The sequence below is a fragment of the Otolemur garnettii genome, unplaced genomic scaffold (assembly GCF_000181295.1).
Source record: "Otolemur garnettii isolate 467f Iridium unplaced genomic scaffold, OtoGar3 scaffold00152, whole genome shotgun sequence".
In the NCBI taxonomy this organism is placed as follows: domain Eukaryota; kingdom Metazoa; phylum Chordata; class Mammalia; order Primates; family Galagidae; genus Otolemur; species Otolemur garnettii.
In genome coordinates, this window is record NW_003852547.1 from 4,402,658 (window position 1) to 4,419,622 (window position 16,965).

The 16,965-nt window shown below is 51.4% G+C and overlaps 1 protein-coding gene across 1 annotated transcript in view; it reads left to right on the forward strand.

Moving 5' to 3' along the window:
• The first annotated feature begins 1,304 nt into the window (after window positions 1–1,304).
• BICRA (BRD4 interacting chromatin remodeling complex associated protein) overlaps window positions 1,305–16,965 on the forward strand; it is a 91,646-nt gene continuing 75,985 nt past the window's right edge. The window contains exon 1 of the mRNA XM_003799559.3: window positions 1,305–1,378. The gene's annotated coding sequence lies outside the window, so the exon portion shown is untranslated. The remainder of the gene's footprint in view (window positions 1,379–16,965) is intronic.

A 16,965-nucleotide genomic window follows, 5' to 3' on the forward strand; every position in this document is an offset into this window, starting at 1 on the left:
GTCCTTATAGTCTCCCACAATTATATTTATAAAAAGGCAAGAAAAAAATCCACTTGAAGCAAGTATTATGGGTAACACAGCCAAAAGAATAGGATAAATGCAAACACAGATATGTCCCAGTCACTCATTTATTCAATACACATTTATCGGGCACTACTGTGTGCCGGGCTCTGGGAAGACAGAAATGAATAAAGAGACCAGAACATAAGTCTCCCTGGCCTGTGTGCCCCGGAGGAACAGACCGAGGTCTGTCCGTGATCTGGGTGCCCACTGGGACCCTAGCACACCATAGCGCAGCATATACAATGGGCGCTGACTGTTCTCTGAATCAACACCTGAATCGCAGTGTCCCGCCGGCAGGGCGTTCACGGGCCTGGTGGGGCGGAAGCGGACCCAACACTACCAAGGCGTCCTGGGGCTTCTGGGAATCCCATCCGCGCGCCGGAGAGGCCTCGAGGTGCCTCACAAGCTGGAGCGACCTGCTTAGTTTGCCGCACCGCGGGTCGGCAGAGACGTACTAGGGTGAGTGATCAAGCCACGCCCGGGGACCCGATCTGTCGCCCCAAAGTCCCTGCTGTCTCCTTTCTCCCTGTTGGCTCAGCTTCCAGGCTCCTTCGCGGTCCCACCTCCGAGGGACTTCCCTCCTCGTCCATCCTTGATTCCCGCTATCTTTTCGAACCTTCGATGCTCCCGCTGGACTAGTCCTCCTCCTAGGCGACCGTCCCCGAGTCGGGGGTGCGCCCAAGGCGCACGGCGCCCCCTCCCCAGGCAGAATGGGCGTCGGGGGTCTGGAAGCTCGAATCCCTTTAGCGTCCCCATCCCCAACACCCAGAGCATGGCTCGAAGACGTCGACCTACTACCCAGGAGTCTGGGTTGGCGCGCCCCCAAACCCTCAGGACTGGGGCTGGGGGAGGGGGCGGCGCTGGTGCGAAGGGCACCCGCCCGGGACGCTTGCAGCTTCCCATTCGCTCCCAGCCCCGCCGCTCGGCCAGGCCGGGCTGGGGCTGGTTAGCTGAGGCGCGGGGCGGAGCCTCCTCAAGCCCATCCCCCGGCGAGGGCGGAGGGAGGAGGAGGAGGAGGAAGGGGGGGCGGAACACAAAACCTGCAAGGATTTTTTTCTTTTACATTTAATTAAAAAAAAAATTTTTTTTTCTTTTGCACACCCGAGGGGCGCTCCCCGGAGCGGGCGCGGGCCCGGGGCGCGCGGGCCGCGGCGCGGGGTGGCGGCAGGGGCCCGGCGGCAGCTGCCGAGCGGCCGCCATGCGATCAGGCAGTGCGCTGACCGGCCCGGCCGGTCGGCCCCTTCTGGGTCCTCCCTTTGCAGCCCGTGCGGGGCCGTCTCGGAGACCCCGCGCCGACGGCTGCTCAAACATCAGGGTGAGTTTCTCACAATGTAGCAATTTCTCTTTAAATCTCTTAACTCTCTCTACCTGCGAGTCGGGGCTGTGACAGGGCGCAAAAGCGAGGGGGGAGTGGGGGTTGGCGGCGAGGGTGTGTGTGGGGGGAGCCGGAGCCGGGGCCGAACCCACCCCCCCGACACTCACACACTCAGCCCCCCAACCGGGGCGCAGCGCCCGCTGCCTCTTTTTTTCCTGCTCGGCGCCCACCACCACCGGCGTCCCCCCCACTCCGCGTCTCTCCCACCGTCACCGCCGCCCCGATCCTGTGGGGACCCCCCCACTCCCGGCTTCCTTGCCCAAACCCAGCGCCCGGTGCCTCCCCGGCCCTCCCGCCGGCTGCCGGGGATACAATGGAGCGGCGGAAAAACGAGACCTAACGTTCCACGGGGGGAGGGGCGGGGAGACCCCCCCTCCGGCCTCTGTGCCCCCTCCCCTCTCCCTGCTCCCCGCCTTACGGGGAAGGAGAGTGCAATGGGGCAGCGTGTGGTAATTTCCCGACTAGATGCGGCGAGCCTTCATCTCCCCCTTCAGCGCGTCCCCTGCGCCCCCTCCCCAAATCCTTCCCGTGGGTGCTGAGGAGATATGGGGCCTCTGGCAAGCTGGGGAGGAATGGATGGGGAAAGAGGCCACTGGGTGTCCCCCTCCTCACCGCCCCTTAACAATGAAAGGAGTTGACTTGGCCCCCCAGCCCCCAGCAATGAAAGAAGTTGACCCCCTCCCCCACCCCCAGCTGGCTAATCCCAGAGGGGGCCGTTACTGGGGGGTGGGGTTGAGGGGGGAAGGTGAGCCACTTCTGTCACCTCCCGAGATTTGGGGCGGCCCCCCATCTCCACCCCCTCGGCCTGGGAATGGGAGGCACCAGGCCCAGCCTGGGCACCGCGCTCGGGTGGTGACCTTTAGACAAAGGCAACCCTTTCCCTGGGGTGAGCCGGGACGAACTGGGCCCGCGGCCTCCCCGGGCCCCTGCGGAGGGCGGCTAGGCCGTGGGCACCCGGAGGGAGGGATGGGGGAGGAGGGATGGAGCCATCTGGTTTTCCCATCCCTGGCTGCCCCTCGGCTGCTTCCCCGACTCCTGTCACGGGCAGCCGCGGGGAGACAAGGGACCAGGGGCTGCCCGGGCCTTGAGCCACGGCCAGCCGAGAGCCGCGAGCCGCCGAGAGTCGGGCGAGGTGCCGCGGGAGGGCTTGGGCTCGGGCTCGGCCCGGGCGCCAGCGGTGATTGGAAGGCACTGTGGCTCCTTCCTCTCCGCGCCCCTTTGTTTTGCTTTGTGGTTCTGAGCAGCTGAACTTCCCGGGAGGTGGGGTCAGAGGCTGCCGTGTCAGCTCTGTGGGGGAGGTCTGGGTGACAGGTCCCAGTCCTCTGGTGCTGGGCTGCAGTTCATGACCATCATAGTATCTAGACCATCACCCCCTTTTGTCACCGCTGCATAATATAATAAAAATCTGGGGATGTATTGAGTGTTTGTATTTCCCTTACACCTTCTTACAGAGGGCACTTGTCAGGGAAACTGTAGAAACACCCAAGGTTCCAGGGCCTGAGATTTATGATAAACCCTCTGTGCTTTTAACCTCTTCCTGCACCTGGGGTGGGGGTGGGGGGTTTTGTCAACTCTGACCTACCCTGGGTGACGGGAAAAGGGGAGGTGGACGGCTCAGGAACCTCCTTCTTCCTCGTGCACTGGTGGAACTTACTGGGCATGTTTACCTCCCCTTCTCTTTCCCACAACCACCCCCCCCCCAGGCGGAAATAACAGTATCCCCCTACCCAGGGAGCATTGCTACTGCTAAGTGCATTATACACTGGCCACAATCCAAGGAGGAAGAAGAGTAGAGACAGTTGTTATTCCCATTTCCCAGACAGGTTAATGGAGGCTTGGAGAGCTTAAAGGGCTTGCCCAGGATCACACAGTCCTGAATCATACAGCCAGCGCCTCAATCTGTAACCACCAGGAGTTTCTCCAAATTTAGCTCATAACTGTTAGGCTTTTCTGTCCCCTCCTTTGGCACTTTGTCCCTTTGACTTCAGTTAACCTGGGTCTCAAGTATAGATTAATAGCTGGAAGGAGCTGCCAGATATTTTTTCCCTGAGATTTGGTTTGGGGAAGGGATGAAGAGCAGCTGAGAGCTGAGGTGAGGGCAGGATCTTTTCACTTGTGTCTAGAACAGAGCATGTGTTTGTTGGAGCTGAGAGTAGAGGTTTGTGAGTCAGGCAAGGGGTGCCCCAGGCTTGAGCTAGCCCCACTGTCATCCTCTCCACTTCATATGAGTGGGCGCTTGGCCCCATTTGCTGCTACTTGGCCCTGCTCAGAGAAATGCTGAACTGTTTGGGATTGTTGTTACTGTTCTTCTGTCCTATGACCTGCTGTTTCTTAGTGACCCACCATGGCTCTAATGCAGCTGGTTGAGAACTTTCTTCCTTTTCCCCTTGGCCTGATCCAGTCTGTAACCTTAGGTCATTTAGCTAGTTCTCAGTTTCCTCATCTACAAATGGGGATAATTATAGTTCCTGTAACTGACCTCAAGGTGAAAGAAAGTATTATCCAATTATTTGTATTTATCATTCAGCAGACAGGATAGGCAGTAAGCATCTACAGGCATGGAGGAGGAGTGTTGGGTGCTGAGCATTTAAGTGTAAAGGCTGAAGTTTCTGCCTCAGAATTCTCTGTATTGGGGGAAGGCCACCTATAAACAAATAATTCCACTTGAGTGACACTTCCTCTTTGAAGACCCTGGGGCCAGGGACCCTACCTCTTCAGTACCAGTTGCTGAGTCCCCATATAGCTGTGGAGTCTGAGGGCTGAATGAGGGGCTGGCAAGGGCCCAGCTCACCCCTGGAGGGAGATAATACAGATGTTGCCATTTTACAGATGAAGAAATTGAGGACTGGAGAAATGTGTTCTAATCCCAACTGCAGGGGATGCAGACTATAAGGTAGTGGTGGTGGGGTGGTGGTGGCAGTCCATGTTTGTCAACAGAGCTGGGGAGATGGTGCCTGTTAGGGTCTAGTCTCGGGGGTTTTGAGGTATGGCCTCTGCTCCTCTTTACGTGCAGATGTCTTCCTTGATGAGATGATGGGCATAAGTAATAATAATTCTTGGGGATGGGGGAGAAGGAGGAGAGGGTTTTAGGGAAGACACAGATCGCTCAAGGTTGAACCTTGGCTGAAAGCCAGAACTGATCTTTTGGGGTAATGTGGGAGCAGCCTGAGTAAGGCCTAAGGGGGACAGTCCTGTGCCCTACCCTTTCCTGCTGACTTTCTTCCCAGAGGCCTCCTGACCTTCTTCAACCTTACCTCAGGATGTGGGGTCTGCCCTAGCCTGTGGAAAGGTCAGGGGTTCAGCTGTCAAGAGACCTAGGTTGGGGGAGGTCCTGGGGTGTGTGTGCTTCCCCAGGTTCCTGTCGGTTGCCTTTTAGCCCCAGGTCCAGCCAGAAGGGTCCCCCCCCACCCCCGCAGCTCCACCCAGAAGGCTGCCTTGACTCCTGGTTTCAAGAATGCAGAGGGCTGCTGGTGGGGGAAGTTAATTGGAAACAGGAAAACATGGCATTCCTTTCCAGCCAGCCTGGGCTTGGAAGGCAGCAAGGGGCTGCCATTTCCCCTCTCCCGCCCTCCAGGGGAGAGGGGTGGGGAGCATGGTTATCTTGCCCTGGTATTTTCTGAGTCTTCCTCCCTCATGCCCCCTATTCCAGGCACCCTCATTTAATGGGAACAAGAACGGTCAACTGAGCTGCATCCATGGTGTAAGTGGCTCCCTCCCCCAAAATGAATTGCCCCTCCATTCACCCCTTCATAGCCCTGCCTGAGTTATCTCCCCATAGGGTGGGTCCTGTGCCACACCAGAGACGCCTTATGCCACACTAGAGACTCATGGGAAGTGTTTGAGTGAATAGTCCACAGGGATTACCTCTTAGTTCCTTGCCTAGCACGTACTTCTGCCGGATGCCACCATTAGAGTTTTGTCCCAGTTGACTGTAGCCTTTGTGTCTGAATGACATGCAAGTTCCCCCAGAGGAGAGGGAGAGTTTTCTGCTGCATTTCTAGTTTGGTGACAATTAGTTTTGTATATGAGTGTGTGTATTCATTTGGGGAGGTTGTATGGCTGCTGGCAAAAGCAGAAGGCATCCTTGTTTCTTTAATTGTTCCCAATTAAACTTCCTGAGGGCCTACTGTGTGCTGTCCTAACTGTGCCTGGGGATCAGTTATGACACTGGGACCCAGTCCAGGAGAAGGAGAAGCCTTGGATTAGCTATCGTGGGGTTTGCTTAATTCTGTCTGGGTGGTCTGAAAAGACTTCAAGGAAGAAGCAACTTCTTTCTCTGCCTTTCCCTCTTTCTTTTTTTCTAAGTGATACATACACATGGGACAAATTCAAAATACCCAAGACAATAAGTGTCCCCTTCCACCCTCCCAGGCAGCCCTGGTCCCCCAGCTCCCCTCGCCAGGGCCAGCTCCTCAGCTGTGATGTTCTGTGCATACACCTTTATATGCATGTACATGTATGTCTTCAGAGCTATTCATTTATACAGATGATAGCATGCTCCGCAATTGCTCTGCATGTCGATTTTCTGCTTCATCTCCCTGGGAGACCCTACCCATAGGGTCTTTTTCTTGTCTGCGTGGTATTCCTTTGGGTAAATCCTCATTCACTATAAGGAACATGGATGTGTTTCGGGACGTTTCTACACGTAGAGCTGGAAGGCCCATGTCCACATGTCTTACTGGGAAATGGTCATGCCTGTGGGAAGGACTCCTGGAAGTGGGGCTGCTGGACCAAGGGAATGTGATTTGTCTTTTGGCATCTCTTAGGAGGCACTTAGGGTGCTGCATCTTAAAGGAAGGTGTTGGTGTGTTTCTTGTTCACTCTCATGCAACCTGTCCACTGGGCTGCGTCTCCCATCCATATGTGTGTTTGCCTCCATTGACCTCTTGCCCATAGCCTGCATCACGTGCTTGCCACTTGATGTGGAGGTCAGGAGCATGAGCTCTGGAACTTGACTGTCATTTTGAATTCTGGCTCTGCCACTTGGCTGAGTGGCTGTGGATAAGGGAGTTTGCTAGCTCTGGGCCTTGGTTCCCCCTGCTATCAAAGGATTCATCTCATACCACTTTGTAAGGTTGGGGTGAGGCTTCAGTAAAAACCATAAAGTGCGTAGGTCCTGTTGTAGCATCTCCTGTCCTTAGGGAGTTCTTTCTCCTGGAGTCTTTTCAATCTACTGGGCCATGAACCCCCTAACTGACAGGCATAGACTGAAGGCTGTCTTTATTTCTTAATTGCAGTGTGTCCTTTGGCAAGTGATCCCTTTTCAGGGTCTTGGTTTCCTTGTCTGTGAAATGGATCCATCATGTCTCCCTTGTAGGCTCTGCTGTGAGGGCCGCACAAAGCAATGATACATCTCAAGCTGTACATACATCAAGCTCTCAGGAGCTAGCAAATGCTGTTGCTGTTATTTTCACTATGATTACTGTTCTCCCGTGGGACCCATGCAGACTCCTCCACTCTGAAAGGTCACCATTGTGTTCCTGAAAGGCACATGAGGAACAATGTTGGCATTCTGAACTTCATGGCAACAGAGGGCATACAGCAGGCTTCTCTGGCATTGGGCACAGACAGGGCTTCCCTGTTCTGTGCCTCAGTTTCCTCAACTAGAATGGGAGTGAAAGGAAATGCACCTCAGGCATTTAACATAAAGCCTGGTGTAGAGCAAGGGCTCAAAAAATGTTAGTGGCTGTGATTATAATTGTTATTGTTATCAAATAGCAGTGTCTCCCATGAGATCAGATACCCAAGTTCCTGTTGCCTTTCCCCCGAACCCTGGACAATCAATGTTGGCATTTTAGGGTAACATCCAAAGCAATCAAATGCCCTTTGGGCCTCAGTTTCCTCTTTTCCTCTTCTACAACAGAACTTCCCTCTTTCGTTGGGTGTTTCTGAAGCTTCCTTCAGTGAGTAAAGATGCCAAAAGCTTTTAGGACAGGACTTAACTGGAAGGAGGGCTCATTGAAGATTCACTTTGTTTATTATTTTTCAACGTTTTATTATGGAAATGTTATTTATTTATTTACTTATTTAGTCACCCTCAGTCAACCCTCAGTAGAGTATACTGGCGTCATAGCTTACAGCAACCTCAAAGTCTTGGGCTAAAGTGATCCGGCCTCAGCCTCCCAAGTAGCTAGGACTACAGGTACACATCACAACACCCAGCTAGTTTTTCTATTTTTAGTAGAGATGGGGTCTCGCTCCTGCTCAGGCTGGTATTGAACTCCTGAGCTCGAGCAATCCACCTGCCTTGGCCTCCCAGAGTGCTAGGATTACAGGTGTCAGGCACTGTGCCTGGCCTTTTACTTTTAGAGATATGGTCTTGATCTGTCATCTAGGCTGGGGTGCAGTGGAGCGATCATAGTTCACTATAACCTTAATTCCTAGCCTCAAGTGATCTATCCTCCCACTTCAGCCTCCAGAGCAGCTGGGACTACAGGCTCATACTGTCACACTCTGCTAATTTTTTAATTTTTAGTAGAGATGGGGTCTTGCTATATTGCATAGGCTGGTCTCAAACTCTTTGCCTCAAGCAGTGCTTCTATCTTGGCGTCCCAAAATGCTGGGATTATAGGCGTGAGCCACTGTGCCAGGCCTTATGGAAAGCACCTGCTAAGAGTTGTATAACCATCACCAGCTTCTGCAACAGTTTTCTGCTTTCCTCCATTATCCCTGTCCCCTATGCTACACATACATTCTTTTCTATTTTGCTTGAATCTTTTAAAGCAAATTTTAGATACATGTCATTTCAACTTTATTATTATTGTTATTAATGGTGTTACTATTTCTGGGATCTAGAATCTGCTTTACCATCTCCAGGGTCTGTCCTGTTCTGTGAGGGAGGTGACATTAAGCCTATTCACAGATCGGTTGGGGAAACCGAGGTCACAGGGTCTCAAAATCTGGGGGTTGTTTCTGATTACACAGGTTTGGGAGTTCAGGCCTAGATGTGTGGAACATGGGGTACAGGTTCTGCTGTCCTGCAGAAATTGTTCTCATAAAAGGGAAGTCAGAGTGGGGCTGGCAGCAGGGCCATGGACCAATGGCATGACCCAGAGTGATGGACACTAGGTCAGCTGCCTGGGTTCAAGTACTATTTCTGTCCCTTCTGACCTTGTGACTCAGTGGACTCTAAGTCCAGATTAGAAAACCAAAAGTACAGGAGTTATGATAGACACTTCTTTTGAGAAGCTTATTATTAAATAAGGGTCTTGTGGCCAGGCACAGTGGCTCATGCCTGTAATCCTAGCTCTCTGGATTGCCCTGAGCCCACAGGTTTGAGACCAGCCTAAACAAGAGCAAAACCTCATCTCTATGGGCAGCGCCTGTGGCTCATTGGGTAGGGCGCTGGCCCCATATACCGAGGGTGGCGGGTTCAAACCACCACCAGCCTGTGGTGGCCCCAGCCAAACTGCAACAAAAAATAGCTGGGCATTGTGGTGGGTGCCTGTGGTCCCAGCTACTTGGGAGGCTGAGGCAAGAGAATCGCCTAAGCCCAGGAGTTGGAAGTTGCTGTGAGCTGTGGGATGCTATGACACTCTACCAAGGGCGACAAAACGAGACTCTGTCTCTACAAAAAAATTTCAATATATATATATATAAAACCTCATCTCTAAAAATAGCCAGGCATTGTGGTGGGTACCTGTAGTCCCAGCTACTCAAGAGGCTGAGGCAAGGGAATTGCTTGAGCCCAAGAGTTTGAGGTTGTGAGCTATGACACCACGGCACTCTACTAAGGGTAACAAAAAGGGTCTCATGTAGAAAATGTTCTGTAGGTGCCTGGCTCAGAGTAAGTGGTCGTTATTGTTAATGTTGTTAGTTATTGTTTCTGGGTGTACTCCTCAGGTGGGGGACAGAAACATTCTTTCTAGGGTGTAAGAGGATGGAGAATGGGTTGATACCCCCTTGCCAGGTTCACTATTCCCACACGCTCTCTTCATAGTGCTTCGGAGCTTGGAGGGGGCTGCTAACTTCCAGGTAACCCCCTCCCAGCTTCTTATGTCCCCTGAGGCCCAGCCTGGCAACCTTGAGAGCTGTGTTGAGCAGGAGTATCCATCTAAGGCTGTGGGACTCTTTTTAATGACCCCAGGGGCCCTTGAGGGAGCCCTTGGTGGCTTCAATAGGCTGGAGGTGGAGGGTAGCCCAGTGTCCAGGGAAGTGGGTGAAGCTCGCTGGGACCACCTTTCAAGAGGATAGATGCCACCTCTCATTGCCCACAGCCCCTGCCTCGGGGGATGGCTGTGACAGTTCACCAGACTGATGCTGCCTCTCGTTGCCCACAGCCCCTGCCTCAGGGGATGGCTGTGACTTCCCTCCTGTCAACCAGCCTGCATAGCGATTCTCTGTCCTTAGACACTCAGTGCCCAACTTTAGTGAAGATGGTCTAGCTTTGTGAGTCCTTGCCACACTGGCCTTATTTCTTTCCATAGAAAGTGCTCAATGATGGATGTCTTGCTTTTGTGTGTAAACTTCCCTTCTCATGGAAAGTTTATTTCATATATATGTATATATATTTCCCCCCTCCTTTCTTGTTGGGGTGATTTATACACAGTGACACACACAGGGTTTAAGTATGCCTTCCATGAGTCGTGACTGCTATAGGTGCAGCACATTTTCATCATTGCCATAATGTTCCCTTGTGTCCCTTCCTAGTTAGCACCCTCTCCTGGAAGCAGTCACTGACCTGCTGTCACATACGAGTCTGCTTTGCCTTTCTAGAAGTTTACAGACCTGGGATCCTGTGGTGTATCATCCTCTGGGTTGAGCATCCTGGGCTCAGCATCATCCTTTGCAATTCAGTAATGTTTTGGGGCATTAGGAGTGCCCATCTTTAAAAATTCTTCCTGTGCATGGTGGCTCACGCCTGCAATCCCAGTACTCTGGGAGGCCAAGGCAGGTGGATTGCTTGAGCTCAGGAGTTGAGACCTTCCTGAACAAGAGTGAGACCCTGTCTCTAAAAACTAGCCCAACATTGTGACGAGTGCCAATAGTCCCAGCTACTTGGGAGGCTGAGGCAAGAGGATTGCTCAGCTAAGAGTTTGAGGTTGCTGTGAGCTATGATGCCACAGCACTCTACTGAGGGTGAGACTCTGCCAAAAGAAAAAAAAGGCTTGGTGCCCATAGCTCAGTGGTTAGGGCACTGGCCACATGTACTGGGACCGGTGGCTTCAAACCTGGCCTGGGCCTGCTAAACAACAATGACAACTACACCCCAAAAACTAGCCAGCTGTTATGGTGGGCGCCTGTAGTCCCAGCTACTTGGTAGACTAAGGCAATAGAATTATAAGCCCAAGAGTTTGAGGTTGCTGTGAGCTGTAACGCCACAGCACTCTACTGAGGGCAACATAATGAGACTATCTCAAAAAAAATAAAACAAAACAACAGAAAAATTTCTTCCCTAGCCTGGTGCAGTGGCTCATACCTGTAATCCTAGTACTCTGAGAGGCTGAGGCAGGTGAATTGCCTAAGTTCAGGCATTCAAGACCAACCTAAGGAAGATGAGACCTCGTCTCCAGTAAATACAGAAAAACTAGCTGGACATTGTGGCAGGCACCTGTAGTCCCAGCTACGTGGGAGACTGAGGCAAGAGGATCAGTTGAGCCTAGGAGTTTGAGGTTGCTGTGAGCTGTGATGTCAAGGCACTCTACCCAAGGTGACAGAGTGAGACTCTGTGTCAAAAAAGAAAAGAAAAGAAAAAGAAATTCTTTTCTGTGAGCATTTATTTCTTTAAGGCTGGCTTTCTCACAAGACTAAACTGCAGCAGATGAGTAAGGAGGGGTACCCCCCCCCCCCATGTTCTCAGTTCCTGGGACGCAGAAGGAGCTCTATAGATGTTTGTTGGATGAATGAATGGATGAGTGAGAGATGTGTCATGGGAGTAGAGAAAGGGGAGCAGGACACCTATCTTTGGAGTCCCTTTCTATTTCTCAAAAACTGACCCACTTGCTTCCAAATGACCAGAAATGTTTGTGAAAAAATGTCCATCCTGGGCTCTACCCAGACCCACCTTCTGGGAATCCTTGTGTGTGGGCCCAGGAGTCAGCATTTGATTAAGTCCCATCACCACACACACAGTCCACCCCTCAAAGTCTCGAGCCTCTTCCTGCACCAGCAAAGTGCCCCTAGCAGGCCTAGCACCCTGTGAAAGCATCTGTGGGTCTCAGAGCAGCACTCGGCCTTCTGTCCATGGACACTGCCCACCCTGACTCAGGCCTCCTCTCCAGTGCCTCAGTGTGAGCCTGGAGTCCAATGCCTGTTCCTCGAGTGCTGTTCAAAGAGGAAATGAACCAGAACCTTTGAGGCAGGTCAGGATTGGTGGCAGGCCCACTGCTTAGCGGGAAAACTGAGACTCTCTGGGTCTAGGCGCTTCTCCAGCAGTTCAGCTGGGAGCAGAAGCCAGACATGGTATATTTTGTGGCTTAGCAGCCGTCAGTTGGAAGATTCACCCTCCTTTTCAGAGGTGGTAAAATGTGAAAAATGTGCGTCTCAGGATACAATGCAGTAGGAGTCTTCACCCTCACTGCGGGTTGCTACCTCAGTCTTAGGGCTATTTTGTGCCCCTTAGTCACATTTCTGTTTTCTTAGCTGAATGACAGAATTCCTTGACATCTGCCTAGCCCTTTGTTCCTTACCCAGCTCGTCCCCTTCTGTGCTCCTATTTTTTAATTTATACTTTTAAGAAGCAAGAAGCCACACCTCCATTTGTCACGGGAGTACACCAAGCCAGCTTTTGGGAATAAAGAGCCTTTGGCCAGACTGTAGCATAATTGAGATTTATTTAATTCCGTTTCCAACAAAAGTCTGCTTTTTATTATTACTGCCTTTTGAGATAGGGTCTCCCTGTTTCACCCTGGCTAGAATGCCAGTCCATCAGCACAGCTCACAGCAACCTCAAACTCCTGGGCTGAAGTGATCCTTCTGCCTCAGCCTCTCAGTAGCTGGGACTACAGGCACCCACCACAATGCCCGGCTAATTTTTCTATTTCTCGTAGAGACGGGGTCTTGGCTCTTGTCTCCTGCTTGTCTTAAACTCTTGGGCTCAAGTGATCCTCCTGCCTCAGAATCCCATGTATCTAGGACCACAGGCGCATGCCATAGTGCCTGGCTAATTTTTTAATTTTTAGTGGAGATGGAGTGGGGGGTGTGTGTGTGTGGGGGGTCTTATTTAGGCTGGTCTTGAACTCTTGACCTCAAGCGATGGGAGGCCTTCTACCTCATGCCTCCCAGAGTGCTATGATTATAGGCCTCACAGGCCTAGTTTGTAACACAAGTTTGCTTTGAAAATGTGTGTGTGTTGGGATGTTTATGCATATTTACTCATATTATTATATAATAATATGTAATAAAACTATATATATGAAAGTAGATATTTATATTTATAAAATTCCCTTTTACTCCCATTCTCGCTTCCTCTCCCTTGGCAACCTGCCATGGTATTTAGTATGTATCTTCTTTGTTTACCTGCACCCACCAGTTGTGTGGTAGCGTTTTGCTTTATACAAAGGGTACTTCTTATATTCCTCCTGCTGCTTCTTTGCTCAGTGCTTTGTAGGTGCCACCCATGTTGTTACTTGTCTCTGTATCTGTCGCTTCTCTCTGCTTTGGTGTTCTATGGGCTGCAGTCAGCAAGGTTTACTGAAAATTCTCCCCAGGGCCAGACCCCCAGGTTGTCATCATCTCCCTGTCTCAGAGGTGGAGAAGTAAAGTGACTCATTCAAGGTCACACAGCCTGAGCAGGGATTTGCATCCTGCTGGCTAATGGTTTATGCAGGCTTCTGCTGGGTAATGCAGATTCACACCCTTACCTCAGCCCTGCTTCTGCTTGGCCTGAGGCCTCTGCTTCCCCCTTGGGCTTAAATATTTAGAGCTCTGCCCTTTGAAGCTAGGAAGCAGATAAGGCAGGAACACTCCCTCCTACAAAAGGCTATCAGTGTCTTAGGATTGCCAGGTGGCTGCAAGGAGGCATCACTTTTGAAGTACGTTGTGACATCTGGGGCATTGGGGTAGGTTTTGGGCTCAAGATCATTCCTAGGAGAGAGAAGTTATCTAGAGCCTGAGACATTTTTGCTTTGCACAAAAGTCAGCTGATGTTTCCTGGGCCTGAGACATTGAGGCTGGGACAGGGAACGCTCAGGTTCTGCTGATGGTGGTAAGAGAAAGGAAGTTGCATGATCCAAGGTTATTGGCCTGAGCCAGTGGTGGAGGGAGGTGTTCTTTCCTGAGACAGGTGTGGGGAACACAGACCCCAGAGAGTGGTGGAGGGAGAGATGCAGCGGGGAGAGAGAGGGTGAGTGAATGAATTATAGGGATCCCCAGTGAGTGATAAGTGATATCCCAGGGACAGGGGGAGAAGAAAGGAGGATTGAGAATCCACCCTTGTGGCTGCCTGACAGTAAGTAGAGGAGGATCAGGATCAGGCAAGGTCAGCCTCTCAGGAACAAAAGGGGTAGTTTCCAAAAAGGCCTTAGCTTAGATGGACTCAAGTCAGGTTTCGTGGGTTGGATGCAGGTGTTTTAGAAGCAAAATTTCCTGAGTTTAATGGTTATGTGGGGGTGGAGCTAGACTGGAGTGTGGTGAGCTGTGGACAAGGGATGGCTTCTAGAAGGAAGACAGGCCAACCAGAGGCAGCCAATGATTTAAAAAAAAAAAACAGTCTTGTCAGCATCTATGGCTCAGTGGGTATGGCACTGGCCCCATATACAAAGGGTGGCAGGTTTGAACCCGGCCCTGGCCAAACTACAACAAAAAAAAAGCTGGGCATTGTGGCAGGCACCTGTAGTCCCAGCTACTTGCGAGGCTGAGGCAGGAGAATCGCCTAAGCCCAGGAGTTGGCGAGCTGTGAGCTGTGACACCTAGCACTCTACGGAGGGTGATAAAGTGAGACTCTGTCTCTAAAAAAACAGCAAAAAGCCCCCCAATCTTGTCACCCTCTGTGACTGTCTGGTGCCCTCAGGTAAAAACTTCTCACCTTGTCCTACAGAGTCTGCTTGCCTGGGCTTATCTCCCTACTTTACCTCCTCCTGGGCTTCCCTATCCCCTTCCTGACACCAAACTTGGTCCTGTCTCCACACCTTGTCCTGGGCTGTCATATAAGTGTCTTCCTTAGTACACGTAAAAGTTATGTTTACGTGATACCATTATGTCTCTTAAGTGTGCAGTATCATGTCTTTTTTTCTTTTCTTTTTTTTTTTGAGACGGAGTCTCACTCTGTCACCCTGGGTAGAGTGCTGTGGTGTGATCCTAGCTCATAGCAATCTCAAACTCAGGGTTAAGTGATCCTCCTGCCTCAGCCTCCCTAGTAGCTGGGACTATAGGTACCCATCACAACCCTCAGCTAGTTTTTCTGTTTTTATAGAGACAGGGGTCTTGCTCTTGCTTAGGCTGGTTTTGATCGCCTGAGCTCAAGTGATCCACCCTCCTTGACCTCTCAGAGTGCCAGGATTATAGGCATGAGCCACCACATGGACCAGCATTATGTATTAAAAAAAAAAAAATGCAGGTTCAGCACCTGTAGCTCAGTGAGTAGGGTGCCAGCCATATACACCGAAGCTAGTGGGTTAAAGCCTGGCCAGGGCCTACTAAATAACAGTGACAACTGCAACCAAAAAAGCTACTCAGGAGACGGAGGCAAGAGAATCGCTTAAGCCCAAGAGTTTGAGGTTGCTGTGAGCTGTGACGTCACAGAACTCTACTGAGGGTGGCGTAGTAAGACTCTGTCTCAAAAAAAAAAAAAAAACCCAAACAATATACATACTTGAAATAAAAAGTACTTTGGGTGGCGCCTGTGGCTCAGTGGGTGGGGCGCCAGCCCCAGATACCAAGGGTGGTGGGTTCAAGCCTGGCCCTTGCCAAACTGCGACAAAAAAATAGCTGGGTGTTGTGGCAGGCGCTTGTAGTCCCAGCTGCTTGCGAGGGTGAGGCAAGAGAATTGCCTAGGCCCAGAAGTTGGAGATTGCTGTGAGCAGTGATGCAACGGCACTCTACCAAGGGCGATAAAGTGAGACTCTGTCTCTAAATAAAAAGTACTTTATTACTAAGAAATGCTAATAGAGACATGAAGGGAGCACAGGCTATTGGAAAAGTGACTTGTAGCAGATAGACCTGCCAGAAGCAGAGTGGACACAAACCTTTAATTTGTAAAAAACATAGTATCTTTGAAGCACAAAGGAAGCTTCCTTAGACTTCCTGCCTTCAAGCCCCTCATCTCCCAGGTCTCTACTTAAAAGCCCCCTCTTCTGGAGAGCCTTTCCTGACTCCCCTGTCCAATTTCTTTCATTATACTCAACTTAGGACACATCCCAGGCTCTGACTCCAAATTAACTCATAATCAATATTTAGTAAATGAATGAGGGGCTGAGTGGCCTTACACAGGGTGTGAGGGCAGGAGTGCTTGAGATTGGACTTTGAAGGATCAGATCTGAGCAGACTTTGAGGCCTAGGAGAGGAAAGGAAAGAATTTGCGGAAAGATTCTAGAAGAGGCAGAAGTGGGTGATACCGGGTTGGGCTCAGGAGTGAAATTTCCTCACAGGTCAGGAGGTGAGGAAGAGAGGGTGTGTTTATGCCATCAGGAGGCCAGCCTGGGCCTGCTGGGAGACCCCAAAGGAGAGGGGGCTGTGGGGGTTGTGGCATTGGAGCTGTTGGACAGGGAGAGGTTTGGTGGGCAGCCTGCTTGTGCTTGGAGAGGTGCCTTTTGTGTCTTTTGGGCCCTGGGTCCTACGAGCATGTGGTGGTTCTTAATTTAGGGGAAGGAGGAGCTCAGGTCTTTTTAGGAATGTGCTCAGAGACCATAGACGTTTCCCCAGAGAAACACATACTTGGGGAAGGATTCAGGAGGGTTGTGGATCATGTTAAGATCCTTCCACAGATTGTGACAGCAGCCAGCACTTCTGTTGGCTCACCCCAGCCCAGGCTCTGGCGTAGGAGATGGATCCACGTACAGGAGGTGTGCACTAAGCATCTCTATTTTACAAATGAGGAAACCAAGCATGAAGCCGTTAAGTGACTTGCCCAGTGTCCCACAGCAGTTTGGTGGCAGGGTGAGGACTCCCATTGGGGGGTCTGGCCTCAGCGTCTGGGTTTGTATTCATCAAGCCTGGGTGCCTCTTTGGTATAGGGACCAAGACAGGAAAGCCCACAGCCCACAGGCAGGAAGCTGCCCTCCTGCCCCTTGCCCTGGAGCCCACCCAGGTTGTTGCTGAGTGATGGCCAAGGCTCTGCTCCTTCTTTGTTCCTTTGGTATAACTGTGGCCACCCAGCTTCCTGCAGATGATGGATGAGTTGATGAGCTCAGGAGGTTAGGTAAAGCATTAGGGTGAGTCATTGAAGCCCCTGGGGGGTAGGCTCTGGATTCAGGAGGTCCATCTGCCTTGGAGCAAGGATCCCACCTCCCTCAGCCTCAGTGTCCCTAGTCAACTAGAGAAGCATCCTGCCTTTCTGGAGATTGCCAACAGAAGAGCTGCATTTACGGCAGTAACCGGCCTCATAGGTGTTTCAGAGTTCAGCCAATTGCAGACTCTGGAGCACAATTACA